This window comes from Oryzias latipes, chromosome 9, assembly GCF_053564925.1.
Source record: "Oryzias latipes strain Hd-rR chromosome 9, Olatipes_Hd-rR_3.1".
NCBI classification, from domain to species: domain Eukaryota; kingdom Metazoa; phylum Chordata; class Actinopteri; order Beloniformes; family Adrianichthyidae; genus Oryzias; species Oryzias latipes.
In genome coordinates this window covers 17252501-17276339 of record NC_136245.1, presented here as the reverse complement: position 1 = coordinate 17276339, position 23839 = coordinate 17252501, and the positions used below count along the sequence as shown (strand labels likewise).

Genomic DNA, 23839 nt, shown 5'->3' with positions numbered 1-23839 from the left:
AGCATAATATAGAGGAACCCATATCCACTTTGGTGGCAATTTTTAGCCTCTTCTTTATTCCTGAGATCATAAACTTGACAACTTCTCCACCTATAGGTGCTGGGTGGACAAACAGACAATGGCCTTTCAGGGTTGAACCAAAGAGAGCAGGAAAGAGGAGTCTGAAACCCTGACCTAACGATCTCACGTCCTGGAAGCTGGATCCTGTCAAGACACAAGCGATACTACTGATGAAAGAATTGCCTCAAGCAGCTAGAGAGACAAAAGGTCTGTGGTCTGATGTTAAGATAAAAGTGTTGCAGGTATGCACAAAAAAAAAAAAAAAAAAAAAAAAAAAAAACAGCCCCTAATAAAGCCTGTTATGCTATTTTTCCTCAAAGCATCACAAAACTATATACCCACAGAACAGGTGAGGATTTTACTAAAATAACCCTTGTGCTGTCCTAGACACTTTAACATTGAGAGTTGGGTCATCTAGACCCACTAGACATTGCGCTAAACCTCATTTCTTCAATGATTTGTGATCTTCACTGGTGTCCATGGATTACACGAAATCTTTCCACCTTTATCCACCTTTGTCATGGTAGGGAGAACACGTCAATGTAAGGGTGGGGTCATCTAGGATAGCACAAGGGATAAAGTAATCAGTACATGGGGGTGTGTGAGTGAAATGCTACCAAAAAAACACAATTCAATATGTACTGGTAAATATATTACTACATGCATTTTTTTCATAAAGACAGATCCAGATCATGTCAGTGTCTCTGAGCTTCTGAGAAGCTTTTGATGGTGAAACAAACTGTACTCACTTGCATCTTGACTTACTTTGCAATTTTCTGTAAGACATACAATTTCCATTTTTGCAGTGCTTTGTGTCTTCTCCATTTTTTGTTGCCCTTTTCTTGCTATTTTTTTAACCAAAAGTTTACTTTCTGTTGTACAATACTCATCAACTGAATGGTAAACCCTCTCAGTTTTAGGAAACCTTATCCTATAAAAACAAACAAAAACAAAAAGTTAAGTTGTTTATTGCACTTTACCATATTGAACTCAAAAAATAACTCTGATAAGCTTTGACTGGTGCTGATATTGGAAGGAAAATGATTGCAAACGTGTTAAAAGTCTTATCTGCAGAGAATTTCTTTGTCCCATTTGTTTTTCACAATTTCTTACAGATTCAATGGGTTTTGCTCTCAGCTGCATCAACGTTAGCTCAGAAGCACCTGGAGTTAGGATTTATCTGAGCAAAAAACATCTAAAGATCATCTTCCAAACAAGAATTTGTGTTCTCTGTGAAACTAATATTCAACTTGACCTTTTCTTTGGGTCAGTAATAATATTTGTGACTACATTATTGTTCGGATGCACTTCCTCTTCCTACTTATGGTGACACAACCAGGACAGTGACATCGGCAAATGAGATTTTGCTTTAGTCCACTGCAAGTTCTTTAAAAATCCATCAGAATAACTCAAATGTTCAAATGGTCTTCCACAGTTTTGAAAGATAACATTGAGTTGATGTTGTGAGAAATGTCTATCCCATCTATTATCTGCGTTCATCTGTATGAACAGATATATTCATCTGTTTTCATTTTTGTACAAACTAATTGTTCCTTTTTCTTTAATGTTTAATTCCTTTTTAAACACAAAGCAAATATATATGTATTGAATCCTGCACCAACAGAAAAATAAAATCCTGCTTGGAAGCCTCTTTGTATAAAGTGTGCGATTTATCCCTGCACCTCTATAGGTTCTCTGAAAACTTGCTCGGAGAAACTATAGATACTAAAAATGTAGGTCATGTATAGGAGCTCCAAACCATACCTGTGCTTGAATATTTCTTTTATAAAGTTTGAAACTAAAATTGTGGTTCTTCTAAAAACTGTCAAATGAAATATTGTATTGTGTAAACCGTAGCCTCCACGAAGAACATCACAGACTTCTTTCATTTTTGTTGAGCGGGACAATTTGCAGGATTGGTAACTGACAAATACCCGTAATTATAAGTTATTATATTCGAAGGGATTGACAGCTGCCTCTGCTCTAAAAATGCAATGATTCTCATAATTTCAGGTATTTTCGATTTAAAAAAAAAGACATAAGGTGAAAAGTGGTCTGACATAATCTCATTTAATGCAATAATCAGTGAACTGGCAGCAATGATTGAGCATCACAGATTTGTCAGGTCCTGAAGAGCGGCACATAAACTGTTATTCATCTGAATCATTATCTGTATGAATCTTTGTAAAAAAAAAAAAGAAAAGCAAATTAACATTATAAAAGGCATCAGTGAAAGCATTGTGTGAGCAGGGGATAGATTATGGACTGAGAGATCGTTGAAAAGGAGGAGCTGCTGTATGTAAAGCTTTCTTGTGCGGCTTCCTCTTTTATGGAATGACCTTTCTCTTAATTGGCTGCCATGTCTTTATGCTCAGATTCTGTTGGTCTCCCAGCCAAGTAATTTCTTCCCTTCTTCCTGCTAAAGTGTCTCCCTCTGACCCATAAATTGGAAGTACTTTAACCTTTCCTGAGTGTTCACTTTATGGTGTGCTCTTTATTCTTTTATTATGCAGATGAGATGAATTTTCAGGTTGGAAAAACGGACTCATATCAGTCACACCTGCTTTTTATTAAGGTCTTTTCTTTTTAAAGGTGTGTGGTGTGTGTGGTACAGCTGCATTTGAAATAAAACAAAAGGGAGAAAAACTAAAAGATTTCACTAATTTTTGTTTTTTGTATGGTTTACAATAGATTTCTGGTTTAAATTAAACCTATTAGGGTTGTTAAATTAAAATAAACAGATATATATTTAATCTAAACACGATTGTCACTACTTTACACTGTCAGAAAAAATGTGCAAAATTTGTACCTTTAGAGGTACAATGGCTTGTCACTGGGGCAGTACCCTCAAGGGTACAAATGTTGTACCCTTTCATATTGGTACGTATCTGTACCCTTTCAGTATGTACCTTTCAAAGGCAAATATGTACCTCTGTGGACAAAAATTGTACCTTATAGTGCTATGGTACCATAATGTACCTTTAAAAAAGGTACCAATTTGTTCTTTTAAGGGTACTGCCCCAGTGACAAGCCTTTTGTACCCTTTGATGGCAAATTTGTACCAGATACAGCACATTAAAAGACCAGTATACTGTTTATCACATTTATTAAACATTCAAAACAATTACAATTCAGACATTTTACAGTATGAATGTTTTAAGCTTCACAGTGTCACAACAGGATGCATATATTTACAATTATTAGCAATTTTACAATAATGAAAAATCTATATTTCTCCTTCAGTTCACATTGCATTCATTGTAACTATAACCTTAACATTTGATCAATTGTAAACAGCACATAGTACTTCAGTTACCATTTTTAAACCATGAAATAAAGCTTTTGACATTAACAAAAGAAGCACTAGACCTCATTTTAAGTACATCTTTCTACTGCATTCTACATTTTCTAAAAATAAATAAAAAAGTAAACTTATAACCAAGTTTAAATGCATAATTTAAATAATAAAATGCATAAATGTGATAAGATAATATTGATACGAATTCTAAAAAGAAGAACTATAAAACACACTAAAGATTACCAAGGATTACGTTTATGTCAATACCTAGTAGATCCTCTGCAAGCATCTCTTCTCTTGCTTCTTTGGAGACTTTGGCTAATGGAGCTTTTCTTTGAACAAGCTCAAGCACCTTTGGCACAATACTGGTAAACGCCGTCCTTGAAGCGCTGGCTTAAACTGACAGGTGATGGATGCATTCGGTCAACATCGTCAAACAACTGAAAATTGAAAAAAATTAGAAAATTAATCATTCACTTAAACTAAAACAAACAAAAGACATAAAACATTCTAATATTCTTTGTTGCCTCTTTCATTGCCATTTCCCTTTAGTGATCTCATTGTATAAATATTACTTGGCTTGAATGACTATATATTTATATATGGGTTTGGAATATTACAATGTTTTTACAATTGAGTTAAAGCTGTTAATGGTCATTTTAGCAGATGTCTCAGCTTATATTGACATTCAAAATGTATTTTAAGCTGAGAACTGATTTAAAATGTCACTGACCCCTGAGGTTGTCTTCAAGAAAGGGTACTTCTTTAGTATATCCTCTCGCACCTTGCTGTACTGGATATGCAGGACATTCACGTGACCTTCAACGGATGATGCATCCTCACCAATGACAGCAACCACCTATTGGATCAAATTTAAAAGTCCATATTAATAATAAAAAATACAACTGCAAGCACTGATACTGGGGTTAAAGCACTTTGAGATGATGTTTAAAGACCGTTTGTGCAGAGTGGTTTGGAGTTGATCAGAAATTAACTTCTGAGTTGTAGGCGGGGCTATTGACACAGTAGTTACCCTCCGCTGATGTCCGATCATCCCTTTGTTTACGCCCTCTCCCTCTAGCTTACAGTCCTTCCAACCTAAAACTAACATTAGTGGTAAAACCAAAATGGTGAGCAATATTGAAGCTTTCCGGCCATAGTTTAGATCAAGCTCAGACAAGTATGATGAAGATGTTAATGGATCCGTTTGTCTGCAAGTGGACGCATCAGAATACGGCAGAGCAGAGGGACTCGGACCCACTTCATTTCATGTGGTGCGTCACAATAGAGACCTTCCTCAAACTGCATTTATTTTGTCTGTTCCTGATTCATCCCAATTTGAGTGAATACTCAGATGTGCAGTTTTAAACGTGCCCATCATGAGAAAAATACTGCGACATGTTAAAAATGGGGGACCCACTCCAATGAAAGTTATTTTTTAAAATGTAGCATTTTTATGATGACATATTGTTATAAGATTTAAGAATAAAACTGTGTTTCTGAATATTTATTTTCTCAAATTGGGATGAATCAGGAGCAGATGAAAAGATGTCATTTGAGAAAGCTTGTAGTTGTTACGTACAAGCTACATTTGGCAGGCCACAAGCTCCCTGCTCCGCTTGTCTTCATTCTCCTCGTCTGAGTTGGCATCTGGCTCACATCTATAAGGCTGGATAGCTCCAATATTGCACGCCAATTCTGTTGCTTGGGGGTTGTGAGGGACTGTAAGGTAACGGGAGCGTAAACAATGGCATGATGGGAAATTAAGGCCGGTTAACTCTGCAAAACAGTCCTGTCAAGAACTTGAAGGTGAATTCCAATTGAACTGCAGAAACCATGTCCCAGAAAACATTTTCCCCCTCAAAAACTGCATAATCAATGTCTGTCTTTGTATAATAATAATAATGGATTGGATTTATCTGCGCTTTTCAAGACACTCAAAGCGCTTACATTGTGTCCATTATTCATTCACTCCTCATTCATACTTGGTGATGGTAAGCTACGGTTGTAGCCACAGCTGCCCTGGGACAGAGGCGTGGCTGCCATTTCGTGCCTACGGCCCCTCTGACCATCACCGGGACCATTCATGCACATTCACACACCAGTGGAGACACACTGGAGGCAAGGAGGGTGAAGTGTCTTGCCCAAGGACACAATGACATTTTGGCTGGCGGGAGCGGGGATCGAACCGCCAACCCTTCGGTCATTGGACGACCCGCTCAACCGCCTGAGCCACTGTCGCCCGTATAGTCAATATCTTGTTAATTATGCAGAGCTTTGTTGAAGGAAATACAGAAGAATTATATGTTTGTATGATAAGGACAGTATTCCAGAATGTATTCAATGTGTTGTGACTTACTCGGTGCAATCTGCTGTTTCCCTAGAAAACTTTAAACTAGTTTGGATGATCTGCCTTACTGCACTATTTGACAACTTAACTGAATTGGAAAGACAGCCTGACTTTGAATGCTTGAAATGACTTTGTGAAAAAATCATTTACTTACTTTGGCAAGAGAGGCGTCTTCAACTCTTCGTCTTGTTGTAGGACTGTGTTGTCATATTATGGTGTCATCTGAGTCCACTTCAGTATCTCCACTTGAACTGGTATTGCAGCTCTTTGCAGGACAACTCGGCTGATCTGTCAAAGTATTAAAGCTTTCAGTTACTGTAATATTTAAATAAGTATGATAGCAAAAACAAAAAAAGTAAAAACAAAGATTTTTAAATACTGACCGAATTAACAGTTTAGCAGATTTATTATCTTGTCTAAGACAGCAATAGGATATAAAACTCACTTATTTGCCCGTGTTTTGTTCCCCACACTATCCTGTCAAATAAATCATTGACCATTAGACTCCTATTGATGCAAATATACAATCAAAACTCTTCAGCTCAAAAATGTTCTTAATTTAGCATGTACTTGAAAGCAAAAACACAGATTATTTCCCTTGGAAATAAATTAAGGCATCAAAGGGGAATTTACCCAAAACCATTCAAAACAAAATAGATAAATTACAATTTAAAAGAAAAACTTCACCTTCTGGATTTGTATCTTCGGCCAGACAAATTTCCAACACACCAAAGTTTGGGTTTTTCAACAGGAGATCAAAAACCTGCTCATCAACTTCTGTCTTTGAGTCATCAAACACTTTCAAGTCCAAGGTTGGGATGTTGAACTTTTTGGCAGCTGTGAACACAGCAAAATTATGTTTAGAATACAGCACAGAAATTATCTTTAAATTAAAAAGCAATTAAAAAAATCTGTTTGCATCACAGCTGACAGTTTATCCACAAAGTTGACTGATTCCTGTAAAGAAAAATGCTGGAAATTGTGATGTTTCCACTCACCACATTCCCAAAAGGATTTGAAGGTCAGCTGAACTTCAAAACTTTTTTTGTTAGCGTTCAACATGTTCACGCACAGCTTGCATCTTTCCTGGTGGGAAAAAAAAATAATATATTACAAAAAAGAAAAAACATTACAACACCAAAAGGTACCAACACAGCATTTCTTCAGATCTAAGCCCTGTTCCAAATAAATTAATACATTTTAAAATAGTAATGGGAAATATACTGGCTTCTAAGGGCCTACAGATTTATTTCTTGGAAGTTCATTTAAAAAAAATGTTTTTTCCTGGTTTATAGATGAGTTTTTGGTTTGGGAAATCGTGAGGAGTATCTGGAATCACGGACCTCCATTTAAAAAAAATAATCTCTTCAGGAGAATGATCAAAATCAACAATACACAGTGTTAACTTCGCTTGACCAACAATGAGCGATCATGACAACCTAAACAGTCTCTGTCACTGTCTTGCATTCGGGAAATGGTGGCTGCCCGCGCACAGCAGCTACGGCAGGCTGACATATAAATGGGAAGGACTGCCATACTCACTGCGGTGTAAAAAAAAAAACACCTTATTGGACTCCTACACATTACAGATTAAAACGATTAACGCATTGAATTCGACGGACCTAATAAATATCAGTAGGAATTATGGAGCTGGTCGTTTCAAAAGTAGCTGGCTTCCTTACTAAGAAACACAGAAAGAAAGAAAAAAAAAAAGGGGGGGGGGGGGGGTAGGCAAAAACAACCGGTGCATCAACGCCAGCGTACATCGGTAAAACGGCCACAGAATTATCTAGTGAAAAAAATGTATATATTTCAATGTATTTAACGGAACACGGTACAACACCAATAAAAACAACAGCTTAATTTATTTAATGGCTGCATTTAGCTGAACTTCAAACGGCTGAGGCTAACCGTTAGTAAACTAACTCCTGCTCGTAGTTTTCAATCTCCTCACAGGCACATACACGGTGGAATAGCAGCATTCCACTACACAAAAGTTATTCCTTACAGATAAAATAACCGAACCCGCTTAAAACAAGTTTCCAACTTATTTTTGAGCAATTAGCAGACTTACCTCAGTCACAGCCTCTATCTTCCTCCGGCCGCTGCGGGATAACAAAATGGCGGAAGAAACGAAACTTAAGAAAGTAGAGTGGGCGTGGTCTCGCTGGTTTACTCCAACATATTTCCTCTACGTTTTTACACCTACTTAAATAAAAATTACTGATGGTAACTCCGAAAAAAGTACTCTCTCATTTTTCCTGTGTAGGTACAAAAGCTAAAAGGTACTAATATGTACACATAATGTAACGTAGTAACAGATAAATTTACTTTTTTATGAGAATGTATGATTAGAAAAAAAATAACTTAAATTAACAGCTCAAAGACTAGAAATTTAAATTGAACTTAGGCCAAGTTAAAGTACACCATATAAGGTTAAAAATATCAAATAATTTTGTCTACATTGTGCTTTTGCTCTAAATTAAAGGCAAAACTTAAAACAGCTCTTATATAAGTAAAACAAAAACAGGCTCACACTAATACATGTTTAAAAGTTATTATCTTGATGCTCTGCACAATCAATAAAATATAATGTGCTTGTGTACTGTTCAGAACTAGTCATAAAAGATGTGTGGTATCTTAAATATATTTGGTTATTTTGTGCATCTTTTCCAAATAACCAACAGCGTATTAAATGATTTTGGGTGACGTTTTATACACTTTGAATTATTACTTTTGTCACACAAGTGATTGTACCTTTGTTTGTGGAATAAAGGGTCCAAATATGGGCCCTCTGATGGTTGGAAACATATTTGTACCTTTTTTATCCTTAAATGGTACATATGAGTACCCTAAGGTGTAATTATGACTCACTTAGGGTACAAATGGGGAATTTGTACCCTAAGTGTTCACAAACGTACCCCAACCGTACCCTTTTTTCTGACAGTGTAGTGGTATGTGCAGAAGCCGTTGCATATGCATTAATCAGCCATCTATTCAACTAAACAAGACTCATAATGAATGTGTGAGAGTGCATGTGTGCTCATAGTGTAATATACTTGATGTATTGATATGTTTATTTCAATTTATTTCAGAACCTCCTCCTGCAACTGTGACCCTAAAATCAATGCTTTCATTTATGGTCCACCGCCTTCAATCAATTCTGCCCCATCTCCCCTTTACTGTGAGGCGCTCCATGAGAACTGGACACATGTAAGTGGAGCTACTGCTCTCTCTTTCTCCCTACCAGCCAGCTTCAGAGTCACCATGCGATGGAAGGCAGTAGGTCACTCAAATCTGAGATTTTCTGCTGCTCATCATCCAGCAGTTCTTTTTTTTTTTCTTCTTTCTTTTCTGTCCTGTCCTCCTCCTCTGGGTTTCACCTCTCTCTCTCTCTCTCTATGCGCATGACTGGCAGCAATATGGCTCAGACTCATGATAAACACAGCAAACGCCATGATGAGAAAAGCACATGGTGAACAAATGCAAATGGATCTTTGTTCTGTTGTGAGCTCTTCCCGTTCTGTTCTACTATACCTAGCAGATAGATAAGCAGAAATCCATCATCTCACTTCAATGAAATGTGTGGAAATGCTGATGTGTCCTGCATTATTGTGGTGGCACTGCAAAGCTGTCTTGCTACCAGTGGCGTTGGCCTTTTGATGGAGATTTAGCCTCTTAGCCCCAGTCACATCCTTGAGAAAAGGATGAGGTTGAGAGCAAACCAGGAGTTTTTATCCTACTTAAAAAGCATGCACGAGCTTGCGGTATTGCTCAAACAGCCCTTTGCCTCCTCTGGATTTATTAGCCAATTTCCACTACCATTGTCTTTCACTTCAATCTCAGAAGTGAGGGTGCAGCAGGCAGAATATAGGGCTGCAATCATCCAAGTGTGTGGCGACAAAACCTCTTGCGCTTGCACCTGGAACTCAATAGATATTCATGAATGTTCTCGTATTTAGAGAAGGAAATAACTTAATACCGACAGTGTCGATGGAATAATAGCCATTTCCTGCCTGACTTGCAGCCCCTCAGAAAATGAGATTGCGCCGGCCGTCATTTTTCTTGTCTGCCAGGTGTTTCCACGCACAAGTCTATGGCTTCAGCTATGCTCCCTGCATTGGAAATGAAGTACAGATAGAGCGCGGCAGAAGAAAAGGAAAAAAGGGAAAGAGAGCAGGGGTGACTTCAACAAGGAAACAGAGGGTTTGTTGTCAGATTTATCATGAATAAATATGGAGGTTAAGCAGAGAATAAAGCCGTAAAGTTGAACAGAATTCTAATGCAGAGTTTTTGAATTATGCCCTTTGTTCTCCTTCTGTTTCTGAAGGTAAATGACCTCCGGCTTAAATGCAAACAGGACCCAAGTGAACCTCACCTACAGGTACACTTCCTTCATTATACCAAGGCAAATACTATATGGGCTCATTGATTATGACTGATTCTTCCTGTTGGGGGAAAAAAGGAAGACAAGAATGCTGTCTGTGGCAGAAAGACAGAAAAAAGAGGGGAGAAAAGGAAACAGAATTGTGCAATGAGATTGCTGACCAAAAAGACAAAATAATCCTTCAAACTACTTCTAACCATTACTCGGCCTGTCACATTACCTCCACCACAGGTCTTATAAATTAACCATCTTCCAGAGGACCTCACTTCTACAACCCTCTCCTCTTCCACAATTAGGTTTCTCCTCTTTTTCTTATCTCCCTCCTTTGCTTCAGCCTTCAACAGTAGAGACATGTATCATAATTTTCTTTTCCAGATTTTCAACCTCACAGGTGCACTGCATTCATCATGGCTTTGACTAGATTAAAGCGAGACGCTCGCACTACTATGGAAAATCCATAAACATACGTCCAAGAAAGTGTGTGCAAATCCAGAAGGTATTTTAGAGATCTCCCTCACCATAATTTGTCATGTTAGAGTCACCCTGCTCAGATGCTAGGAAATCATAAAATATGACCAACTGGCACCAGCGCCAATGTAAGGCTGCTGTCCTCCGGAGTGCACAAGTGTGGTGATTCCCTTTGTGTGTCAGAGCAGAGCTGGAGTCAGTTGGGCAGATCCAGGAATAGGAGCATTTCTCCCTGCTGGACACACAGACAGCAGTCTGAGAAGTCATGCTATTTTTACTCAAGTTGAGAGACACAAAGTGGGTTTTTCTGTGAGAGGTAGTGATGGAGAGACAGAGTGTGGAAGCTTTTGTCGTGCAGGGAGCTATTTTGATTTCTAGAGTTCGGAGTTGCAGTGGAGGGGACAAAAGAGGAGCAGGGAGAAGGGGTGGGAGGGCTCTGGGAGTTGGGGGTGGTGGTTGGGCTACTATTTAAATTAATTTGATCTTGAATGCCTTCATGACAGAGCTGGTGCAAGGTAGCAATGGACCCAGACGGAAACCTGAGCAGATTGCACTGCTGTTTTGTATTCCAAATTAATTGGCCTCTGAAGATCGCCCTCTGCTCTTCACAACACTACTGATGCACGTTTTCCTTCCCTCAATTAAAGAGTGTACCCCACGTGCGCTCTCCAACGGTTTCAAATGACTTCTCTAACTCCTTGTTACGGGGAACAAACCGCTCCCCCATATCACAGCGCAGCATGACTGTGGAGGAACAGAATAAAATTAGAGGCTTGAGGAATTATACAGCCTCTTAACTTAACTCTGCAGAGACGGAAAGTCAAATAAAAAGGAACTCATGTTGTACAGATGGAAATCTCCTGTTGTCTAACTCTGCCCGTTAACCCTTGTGCTATCCTAGGCACTTTAACATTGGGAGTTGGGTCATCTAGACCCACTAAACAGTGCTCTGAACCTTTTTCCTTCAATGATTTGTGATCTTCACTGGTGTCCATGGATTACAAGAAATCTTTCCACCTTTATCCACCTTTGTCATGGTAGGGAGAACACGTCAATGTAAGGGTGGTGTCATAGGATAGCACAAGGGTTAAGTGAGTGTCTCTGATACCAAGGATACCAACTGTGGAAGTGAGTTGGGATCATCATGTCAATTATGGCAAATCTCAACATCACATTTTACTCCCATGAGTAAACCATTAAAGGTTTTAACATGTACATTTCATTTAAAAAAACAATGAATCTTTAGATTGGGCTGCGTGGTAAAGCTAGGTTCACACTACTCTCAGCAACGCATGTTGTTGGGCGAGCTGTTCAGGATGTACCCCGCCTTTGCCCAAAAGTAGTTGGGACAGACTTCAGCAACCCAGTGACCCCAAAGGGATTTAGAGGTTTCTAAAAATGGATGGATGGATTTTTCGATTCTGTTTTTTAAAGTAAAAAAAAGATAAGGAGATTGTTACCTTGAAGTACAAACTATTGATTGGTTGAACAGATTTTTTTATGAAAGCAGGAAACTAAAAGAGTTTTCAGGTGTTTCTCACTGAGGGCGAAAGTCAAACTCAGAAGACATGACGTGATCAGTGATGTTCAGATAAATCTTCTGACCGCCTTAAAATGAAATATAAACACCGATAGATTAAACAACAAAATGTTTTATTTGTGTAATCTCACCCACAGCTATCTGTAGTTATAAATGTAGGGGCCAATGTGTGTCTGAGTGCAGGCTTTCTTTCTGCAGCTGACTGCAAGGATAAGCTGTAAGTTTACAAAAATACCGGTACACTTTTGTAAAAATATTGTGTTTGAACAGCAGTGATCGTGAGCTCATTGGGTGTAGATAAAAACACGTTCATGGATAAAAAGAAAAGGATATTTGTAGTCTAAAACAATTATTTTCTTAACAAAAAAATTCAAATCATGCCTGTTCATATTTAACTTTAAAGTTTGTCTATTTGGCATTTTTGTGCAAAGCTTAGTTTAAGAATCTCCAGCAAGTCCCCCTTTATATATTAGTAATTGTTTTCTCTACTTACATCTGTGAAATGGGCCCACAGGGACTCCACTGGCTTGCAAAACGCAATTAATTAAAATCTCCTAAAAAAAATAAAAGGATAAAAACTTAAATGAATTATGAGTCATTCAGCATCCTTAGAAGTGGCTCATGTGGTTCTGATGTGGCAGTTAGTAGTATTTTGTGAAATGTGATCTGGACCTTCTGCATGTTTAAGTGTTTTTTCTTCTTTTATTTCCTGTAAAAGCTTCCAGAACAGCAAAATGTGCTTTATTGCTTTACTCAAAATACATGCAGCCTCTTATCGGCATCATATAACTTTTAATATGTGCACAGGAACAATATCTGCTCCAGCAAAGTGTAAGAATGAGCCCACACAGATGCAAAAAAGAAGAAAAAAAAGTCAAAACTGTCTTACATTTGAGATTTGTTTGATGCCGTATAGCATAATCTTCTTTGTAAAGTCAATAAAGTGGAAAAGTAATTTGTCTTCAGGAAAAAGGAAAGCTAGGGGAAAAAAACCCTCACATCTGACATATTTATTTATAAAAGCTTAGAAGTTTTGAGGGGAAATAAAATGTAGGATGAATCTATTTATTGAACAAAGGACAGCAAAACACCACAACAAACATCAGGCGCAAAACACAGCAGATCCAAGTTATTTCAGTCAGGAGAGAAACAAAAATGCTCTCAAAGGAGAATTGCCCCTGCGGACAACAAATGCCAAAACAACTCTGACAAAGAAAGAAAGGAGGAAAATATGAGCGAACAGAAGGAACAACAATTATTTATGTAAATAATGTGCCATTGCTGCTTATAATTAGTGGGAAAATTAAGCAGAAAAGAAAAGCAGGGGGTGAAAAACATCATGCATGTCACCCAACTAATTTTTCTTATGCAAATTAACAATTGAAATTATAAATGGAAATGGTGTTGTTATGATCCAGAGAGGAAAAAGTGAGTGAGCTCAGAGAGATTTTTTATTTTTTTTATGCTCGCTCTTTTCTTTTCCTAACTCTGTTTGGAATTTATTTGCCGGAGAAGCAAACACAAGCAAATGTGGTTTGACACAAAGGGTGAAGATGACAGGAGCACCATGACCAGAAAACTTAAGATTATTGTTTTAGACAGAACGCTCATAAAAATAAAACAGAGAAAGTTTACTTAGAAATCTTGACCCTAAAAGCTTTGAGTTTCACGGAGCTGAAGACGATTTTAGACGTCAGACAACAGAAATGAAAGGAAATTTGGATTTCTGCTTTTGTATTTTTCTATTTTAAGTTTAATTTTCACCTGTGGTTTTGGTCGTCTGTTTGTTGCAATCTAAAGCAGAACAATGCAACAATGCAGTTTATCTGTAAGTTATTTTATTATTTGTTAGGGTTCAGTCTTGCATCACACATTCTACCAGGATTATAAATCAGAATGTAAATAATCAATATATTTTCGTTTTTTTAAAGGTCTAAAAAAAGCAAAACAAAAAACAGGTAGAGTTTATTGTAATAGAACCGTTTAGGTCTGTTCTGAGCAAAAGCAGCTAAATGTCCTGGAGTTTTTTTTATGTTCTTTTATCTCTTGTTCTATTTCCTTTTCTGAAATCCATGGTAGATTAGGCAAATGAAATGCTTTCGTCTCTCCTCAGCAGATGGTTGCGGCTGCTGCTCTGTTTAACAGCCTACACAGACAATTAAACCAGTAAGTGTTGTTCACCATGTTAACCCAATATTTGTTAATGTCATTCATATGGGCTCTGGGTGTCCTGGAGGAGCTGCAGCTCAGGAGGTGGAGCTGATGTCTGCTAATCAGAGGGCTGATGTGTCCTTAGGCAGTTCACCTCACACAGCCTGCCTTCTGCGAGTGTAAAAACACACACACACACACTCCATTTTCCGTGTCCTGCTTTTGGTCCCACTGCGTTGAAAATCGAACCTGTGGTGTAAGTCCGTGTCCCCTCACGCTCTGATGTGGTCAGATGAGATTGCGGTGCAGTTTTCAGATTCGAACCCTCTCCCCTGTTGCTCTCCCAGACAGAAGCGCTGCTTGCAGGGACTATAAAGGCTGTGTCAATGAGGGGGTGATAGCTGGGAAGCGTCTGTCTACACGTGTCTCCTGTCGGCTCATCTACCCCGTGCCTCCTGCGTTACCGCCGGCGTCTCACACACACGCTCCGTGACCTGCTTTTTGCCTCCCTTCTGTCACCAGGAAGTGTTTTTAAAAGAAGCAACCGGGATCAAACGGATTCTGAAAAATGCCTGTCTGGCGTTGGAACGACAGCATTGCACCCTGAACCCTTTTTAGTCGGCACGATGTGGGATGGGGGGCACAGAAGAAGAAAGCAAAAGGGAATATAGGACATGTTTCACCCAATTTATGCAGCTTAATTTTCCAGCCCCCTTTGCTGTTTGCGGTCCTGCGCACCTCAAACTTCCCTCTCTTGTTTTCTGCCATTCTTTCCCCAGCACCTTTCAAACCACAGCCCCCTTTCCCCCTGCCCCCCTCCCTCCACACACACACACACACACCCACACACATACACTGTTTGTAGCATTCAGATTTTTTGTGTGTGCCTTAAATGCCTTTTTTGTGTCACTAGCGAGAATGCACTCCCTTGGGGTGACTAAATTAGCCGTTTTCCACAGAAACAAACAAACAAAAAAGGCAAATAAATTAGATGCGAGGAAGAAAAAGGGGTCAGAAAGAGGCTGTCAATGTTAGCAGGTGTAAATAATGCACAAAAATAGAAGACGTTCAAGGAATACATCCAACTGTTTTGTTATATAGCTCAAAAAATCTTACTAGGCTGTAAACAAAATCTGAACCTGAAACGGTTTATTCAGTCACAGCTGCAGATAGTAAATTAAATTAAAAAAAGGCACACAAAACACGTGTTTAAATGGAAGTATATGATTGTTGTCTGAGGCCTGAAGTGCTGGTGGTGGAGAAGACACTCAGCCATGTGGTGGAAGCATAACCTGAACACCACACAGCACAGCACAGCACAGTGCCACCAGCACAGTGCCACCTGTCATCTCCCTCCAGGGACCAACATCCAAGTGAAACATTCAAGCAGGATAGGAGTGTGGGTGGCTGCACATTTGAATGCCTGCCAGAGGAGTAACTAACCTGCACAACTGCTCCTGCTCCTCCCAACACCAGTCTAAAATAAAAATTTCACCTCTAAAAATTCATGTGAAAACAAAGCCAAGCGGAGCAAAGTTCTGACAGTTCTTGTAGTCGCTTCAACTCTGTGCAGGCGGTGAACACAGAAGGCTTCGGCACGCGTTCTCAACGATGGGCCGGCGTGCGCATGGAGGCAGGTGTCTGTTCCCTAATATCTGGCGGAGATGTGGGAGGACGACTCCACACAGGAACAGTGGAATTTGATCAGCCCCTTCTCCATTGTATGTGCGTGTGTGTGTGTGAGCTCATGTGTTGATGGTTGTGACATGAAGAGGGGGCCCTGCTGTGCCTCAGCACGTCCTCTCTGATACATTATTAATTAGGCAGCATTTAGAGTAACGAGCAGAGCATTTGAGTCCCCTTCTTTCCCGCCCTGGGTGACATGCTCCCTGGGAATCCGCTGTTTGACTGCAGATCAGAGGAAACGACAACCCAACAACACATCGCCGCCTTCCACCAGAACCAGGGAGCTGGGCTCCTACGGCCCAGAAGTATAGAGGACAGGAAGTACCAGAAAACCCCAAGCCACAAACATATGCCCTTCCAGGAGATGATTTTTTTTTCTGAGAAATGATGCAATGTTTTTCTTGTTTTGAGTATGGAGAATAAAAGTTAGAGAACATTTATTGCAACGCTTTTGTGATGCGTTTTCACTGCAATGTGCTTCAGTTTCAAAGGGATATGCGTTTTCAAGCCATCCTCAATAAAAAAAAAAATCAGTGATATGCTTGATCCTTGATGATAATTTAGGTGAATATTTACATTTTTCTATTAAAAATCATAGAAAAAGAATTTCATTGTCAAGGCTTTCAGATACGAAGGTCACATATTGTTTCTCGTGAACAATTTCATTTTTCTATTATTGTGGATTCTTCAGCTGTTTTTTTAATTCTATGTATTAGTGTCTTAAGGGGATTTCTGGTACAGCATTGGTCCTCATTCAGCTCTGCGGCAGTCATGCAAGAGCCTGATAATGACAGTCCTTTGAGTTCAAAACTAATGTAAGCATTGCAACACATGCTCCTTGTCTTGTTTTTGTATGATACTGCTGCTCAGACCATGTAAGCACCCAAAGCGATAATGGCATTCAAATGTGTGGAAGGAAAGATCCATGATTCTAATGTGTTATGAAAAAATCTTGAGCCAGTTTAAATTTTTTTATTTTTATAATGCTACATTTACACCAAGCATGTGCTGTAGGTTTTGGGAATTCCCTACACAGGTCCCTGAATATGCTTTCAGTACGCGGTGTTCATATTGGGCTATTGCTACCCGATACTAGCCCATGTACCTGCTGTTGGGAGAGGCCTGGTGCCAAATGTCAAAGTAGTGCAAATCTCGCGAATCTTGCTCCAGGCGTTTTCGTGCACAGCTCTATACCGATATACAGTATGAAATACAGTTTCAAACGGTTGGCACTCCTGTGAATTAAAAAGGGGGCCATCTGTAGGCCACTACCAAATCCAGGTCTCTGATTGTTTGAAGTACAACTGGTTTAACTTTCAACAAACGTTCAAAGGCTGCATTTTTTTAGTCGAGACTGAAAACGGACATGTCTGTTGAGCGAAAGAGCCTTGAACGTGGAAGCCCAAAATGTGAATATACTTTCATTGGAAGAGGTTGCTTGAACGTGCATTGCTAAAGCCACTGTGAATGTAGCATGAGTCATGTCATGTTGGCAGGATGTGATGTCACCAAAACCTTTTCTGTTCAAATGGGCACTTGGGAGAGACTAACAAAGACGGCAGTTGTCGCTGACAGCCGCAGTTTATGATTGGAGCTGTTTTTATTTTCTGGAACAGGTAAAAGGACTTAGAAATAGACTAAACATGCGTTCATGTCAATGCAATCAAGGCATTATTGTCACAAAAGCTGAGAGGCTGAGAGGGGATATTTAAATTCCTCTTTTTTCTCAATGTCTGTTTCCTCTTCATTTCCTTGTTCCCTAATAAGGGGATTTGCTCTTTGTACTATTGTTATTAATATTACAATTATTTCATCTCTTTTTGATATTTATTATTATACGCTAATTATCATGTATATTCTCATTCCTAAGCTTCACATGTGCTCAGCTTTTTGGATTTGATTTGGATTTGATTTTTTTTTCCTCTTCCCCAAGTGCACGCTCACATGATGGGTTTTCCATTTTCCACCATTACTGTCCCACTAATTCAATACCCCACCAACCCCTGCCATGACCCCCAACCCCCAATCATCTCCCCTCGTCTGCCCTTCAAATCTTTTGGGTCTAACTGAGTCTCTGTTGTCTGCCTAATTACCGACTGTTGAGCCGTTTGATTTCCTGAATCAGCTTCTCATGTCCTTTATTCCTTTGCATTTCTACAGCCTCACAGGAGGCCAAATCCATACAGAAAACAAGGAAAACCCAAACCACCTTTATAAAATATTTTCTTTTCGTAAGGTAAAATGTATGCATCATCACTGAATGTGTGGATTTCTTATACTTCCTGCGTCTTGTGAAGTGCTCAGACACTGGGTAGTGTTTTAGTGCAGCAAAGCGTGATAGTGACAGCTAAGATTTAGCTATTATTTTTCCAGAGCTACTCAGCAGAATGTAAAAAGTGCCTCCATAAAGAAGTGTATCTGAGAGCCACTGTGTGTGATTCCACACCACACTTGGTGATGACAACACCATCCTTCTTGGTGACGGATGCATCGGCGCGTCCTGCCGACTCTCCGCCTGACTCTGGTTATGAATGTTGGTATATCAGAAGTACTGGAACAAGTCTTTTTCCTTACTCAAGTCCAGTCCAAGTAAAGTAACTGATTAGAAAGCCTCAAGGTAGAAAACTGATCATACAAAAACAGGAACCTTTGGGAAAATATATGTTAGTGTTTTTGTAAAGCTAATACATTTTTGTAGGATTTAAATAAAGGTAATGTTGGAGTTCTCAAACACAATCCCTAAGAAAATGTTTTCACTGTAGATATAAAGAGGGGAGCAAAACCCATTTAGTTATCCTTTCTTTTTGTTTTGTATCTTGTTGGCGACATCTTTGAGTTATTTTTAGATCTCTCTGTACACTGTTAAAAAAGCAGAACACTAATAAAGCACACTAATCCTATGAAGAAACTCACCAAAAAAGTAGTAAAATGAATGTCCATGGAGCAATTTTAACTCAACAAGAAATCTTATCATAAGATTTCAAAATCTAAAAACAAGGAATTCCACGCAGGCATTCAAAAAGAGAAAAATAAGCTGAAAAAGTGGTTCTAATGAAAATAGTTTGTATTTTTTGAGTTCTTGTGTAACAAATTGTAGTGCATTTTGTAGCAACAAAAATCTTGTGTCTTAAGTTTAAATGACTCATTTGAGAACAAAATGTGAACAAAAATAAAAGACAGTGTTTGTACAATCATAATAAATCATCAGAAATTCTAAAAACTAGCATTTATTCTTGGAACATAAATCAAATTTTTCCCCCCAAATACTGACAATGAATATTTTTTGAACTTTGAATTAACAGCCTTAAAATCAAACCAAAAATTACAGTGCAGTTTAAGTTCTTTGACCCTAAAAAAAGGAAAAAAAAGCTGCATGGTGCTTGATTAGTTTTCCTTTCACTGAGTGCAGAAATGAACCCCCTGTGATTGAACAGTGAATCAGTGGTTTACAGTTGTGCAGAGATGAACCAGAAAAGAGGAATTTAACTGTTTCAATTTTCAGGTTTTGTCTTTCTCCCCAGAGATTTAGAGAAAAAAAAAATCATTTAGTTTGGAAAAAGATTGAGTGATGAGTGCTTATGCCCCAAAAAGCTGAAAGTATTTTTGAGCACCTGCCATCCATCTGCATTCACAAGCACAAACACACTTCTTTTGCATCAGCACACACATGCATTCCAACGGTTCATTATCTGCCTGCCTAGAGCGCTCCAAAGGGGCAGACTGCGGCCACTGCAAGCCAAACACGCTTGGAGGTTGCAAGACAGTGAAATGGGCCAAGAACCTGCCCTAGGTGTTAACAGGCCTCCTTGGCCCTGAGTACCAGGCTTCCTCCAGAAAGAAAAGGAGATGGAGAGCCAGATAGAGAGCCATCTCATTAGGTACTCCCCAGGGCTGCAACTAAACAGAGGAATGGATGATGTGAGGACCATGTCACCTTGTGGATGGCCCCCATGAACTGTGGTTAATTGTAATCTGATATATCTGAGCCCCCAATTGGAAAGCTACCAGTTAAACAGCAGGCTGGGATTCATACTGCCAAAAGAAGCCTAAAAAAGGGGAAAAAAAGGCAAAAAACTCCATCTCTTGCTCTTTTTTTCTCTCATCCTCCCCAGCTGCAGCCGTGCAATCTATAGAGCTATTGATTAGTTTGCTGGCTGTGAACATGGTCCATCACTGACACTGCTGGAGGACGGTAAGAGCTGATCATAGAGCTCAGTTTGATACTAACTTGCTGTTGTCTTTGCTGACCTTGAATGGAGCACACAATGCAGGTATTCTTCCTGCACAGAGGGGAGGCATAAAGACAGCAAAGATGCATTCACACAAAGAGCTGTTTAACTGTCCAGAGGCCCTCTGGGTGCTCCACCTCTCACTTTATCCCTTTAATATTTCATGTCCTGGCCCCAGCCATGCTCCGGCCAAATGCCTCAGCCAGGGTTACTGGAATATGGATGAGAGCGCACAGTTACCCATTTACCTGGATGTCAGTGGCTCCAAACAACACACCTCTCTTCCTCACACCTTCACCTCTGCTCACCTCACCAGACCCAGAGCTAGCTTGTTAGATACAGGAGGAAAGATCGAAGAGGGAGAAAATAGACAGGAAAGCCCTATTAGGAGGAGCTCTGAGGAAGCAAACACACACGAGCTGAAGGGGGGAAAAAAAAGGCTGTAGGAGGATCATTGTTGTTTTGAAGAGTGTAGAGATGTTTTGATGCATTCAGTCAGATGAAATGAAAAAAAAAATCAAGAATAGGAAAAAAAAAAAACTTGTTAATTCCATTCAGGCATTACATTTAACTGTTTTTGAGTTTATAATCATTTTCCAACACTATTCTCATTTTTGTTTCTCATTTAATAAAAATTAATGTAGAAAATAGTTGCCTATAGTTGCAGTAATTACTCACTAAAAGTTTGTCTTAGTCTTTACATGTAACTTTTACTTAAAAAACAAAAAAACCAAACATATTTGGGCTCTAAACCTGTCCTACCATCAGACTTTGAATAGATTGTTTGTATTGACATTTTTTTAGTTCATTGTGCTTTCCTGTTGTCCTCACTTTTCAACTCTTCCTAGGTCCATTTTCTCCGTCTGCAGGCCTTTGTTCTCTTGTCTTGAATCATATTACCGGTAGTTAATTTCTGGTGAGCTCTCCCTGTGTCTGTCCACTGGACGGTTTTTCTCTGTGAGGGAGGGTAACATATGAAACCAAAGAGGGATTTTCATAAAAAAAGGGATTTTGGTATTTCAGGCCTGACTGTTTTACTCTGGCAACACTGTGACAAATGCAAGTGTTGCGCCACATATTGTCTGTTTAAATGCTGGGCAAATTTGAGCCCCAATGTGAATAAATAAAAAGTAATATTTTTGTATTGATTCAGACCCAAATTTCCATATTTCATGTTTTTAAAAATTACGTAGAAAATAAGGCTTTGAAACTTTTTCTTTTCATTATTGGTGTGTTAAGTTTGTCTGAAACCAATCTGAACTTTTATATGTTTGCTAGAAATTGCAAAAAAAAGTGAGACAACTTTGACTGACTGACAACCAAAAGGAATCTGACATTCAAGGTATGTGCCTCACGTGGGTCAAATTTGAAGCACCCCAATCCTTTATTTCCTGAATTTGAGGGCTCCTGAATTTTTACAGCCAACCAGAAAAAAACTAAATAAAGCAGTTCTTCAGATGACTACTAGAAACTATTCTCACAAGAGAGCAATTCCCTATCCATCCATCCATCCATCCATCCATCCATCCATCCATCCATCCATCCATCCATCCATCCTCCAAACCTGCTTAATCTCTTTTGGGGTCATTGGGTTGCTGAAGCATATGGTTCTCCGGTCTATCGCAGAGCCACCAATTCCCCATGTTAGGAACCACTTTTTAAAAATATATCTTATTTTCTGCACTATAAGGCACACCGGATTATGAGGCGCACCGTCAATGAACGGCCTATTTTTAAACATGTCATATATAAAGCACACTGAACAATAAAGGGCACTAAGCGAGTCAAAAGAGTAAGAGAAAAATCAGTCTGTCAGACTTTAACTCAATAACTTGTTTGTTACGTGCTAGCTGCATTAGCTGCTATACCTGCATTAGCATATTCACAACCTTTTTGCAACATATTAAAAACACAGACAAATACCACTGAAAGAAACTTTTTAATAAGACAATACTAACTACCAACATTGATAGTAAAAAGTAAAAAAATAATAATAAATAAAACAGTTTGACACTGCTAAACATTAGGCACGTTAGCCCCATCATCACTTTAACATCAGCAAGCACCATCAGAATGAATCCGTATATGCAAGACACTATAAGGTGCACTATTGTTTTTTTTAAAGAAATAAAGGTTTTTAAGCGTACCTTATAGTTGCTGTGTGAAAGGTGTGTTAACCCACTGTAAACCCAACAAAACTCACTTTATTCCTGTCTAATAGCACATTTTAGGAACAACAAAGTTGGGCAGAGTAACCCCAAGTCAGTGTGGCTGCACCAGTTCAGGCTTTTTTTTTTTTTTTACTTGTTCTGTCCAACAGCTGGGCAGACTGATGAGAGCTGAAGGCCTCTTGTGTTGGAAATATTTTACTTTTACAACAGGGGTTATGAATCTTCTGACAAACCAGAGGTATGTCTGAATAAACCCCTTTTGTAATCGAGGCCAGACTTTATTCATTTTAATTATTTTTGAAATTCTTTTGTGTTGGACCGGACGGAAAAGGAAAAAAAGGGAAGAAGAGAGAGGGATGTTAGAAAGAGGGGGATAGGAGGGTGATCATAGGAGGGGGGGAAGGGGGTAAAACCCTGAAGCATCATAAAGCAACAAGCTACTGGATGTTTATCATTACGGTAAGGTACAGATAGAATACAGGGGCGGGGCCTGTCCACACACACACTCAAATGTTATAAACACACCTGCTAGCTGCAAAAATGTCCCCATGTCAACATGAACACAATACAGATAGTGTTCACACATGCACACTTATGCCTACAAGCCAACTAGTGTGAGATATTTCATTCATTCACGCAATTTGTTAGTGCAAAGGTGAGCTAACACCTGTGCTCAGTTGAGTGTTTATGTTCTTCTAAAAATGGATGATGGAATGTGGAAAGCAGGAGGGGGAGCAACCAGCCACCCCCACCCCCAGACCCCCGCAGCAGCCGCGGCAGCCAGAAGCCCCCAACGCCACACGGCAGCAAGCAGGCAGAGAACAACCGCCCCCGGGCGCCCACGCCCGCCACCCAGGCCAGGGCCAGCAGGACCGCCGCGAGGCCCCCAGAACCAGAGAGCAGGGAGGCACGGAGGGAAAGAGAGCGCCGCCCCAGCCCAACCAGGAGAGCAGCCCCCCGCAACGCTGGAAGAGCCCAACGCAGGGCCCCACCCGAGAAGGGCACCCACAGCCCCAGTTCAGGCTTAATTTTACCCTTTAGAGTCCCATATGTGACATAAAAGATTATTGGCCCAGTTAATTTAAGCCTATGGTTTTTAAGTAGACAAACATTGGCTTTCATATTGCTGTAACACCAACCTTCAAATAACTCTGTTTTCAAAAGGAAACAAAACATATATTAACCCGTACATTCATTTTCTTTTTGAATAAAATTGCAAGATTGGTAATAATTGAATGCTTGTCTCATGATTCCATTTAATCAAATGAAAGACTAGAGAGTTCTGGTTGAGTATTTTCTTTTTCCTATTGCACTAATGGCAGGAAGTTTAAGATGGGCAGCCACCATGTAAGACTTCACGTAATGCAATTAGGCAGTGGCTTAATTGTTCTTTAATACCCATGCATAAAGCCAGTGCGTACATCCAGTAATTATGCTTAATGACTGCTGTGGGACAGATGAGCAGAAAGAGTAGTGTGTGTATTGAAAAGAACCAGTGA

The 23839-nt window shown here is 39.4% G+C and overlaps 2 long non-coding RNA genes across 2 annotated transcripts; one reads left to right on the top strand and one right to left on the bottom strand.

The window, feature by feature from the left end:
* Positions 1–127: 127 nt before the first annotated feature.
* On the top strand, positions 128–23196 carry LOC110015627 (uncharacterized). The gene is made up of 4 exons (XR_002290862.2): positions 128–267; positions 8804–8921; positions 10039–10092; positions 23067–23196. It is a non-coding gene; the product is annotated as an uncharacterized LOC110015627 (long non-coding RNA).
* Positions 3150–6546, bottom strand: LOC111947909 (uncharacterized). The gene is made up of 4 exons (XR_002873871.2): positions 6396–6546; positions 5863–5996; positions 4092–4217; positions 3150–3798 (listed from the first exon to the last, which is right to left on the bottom strand). It is a non-coding gene; the product is annotated as an uncharacterized LOC111947909 (long non-coding RNA).
* Positions 23197–23839: the final 643 nt, after the last annotated feature.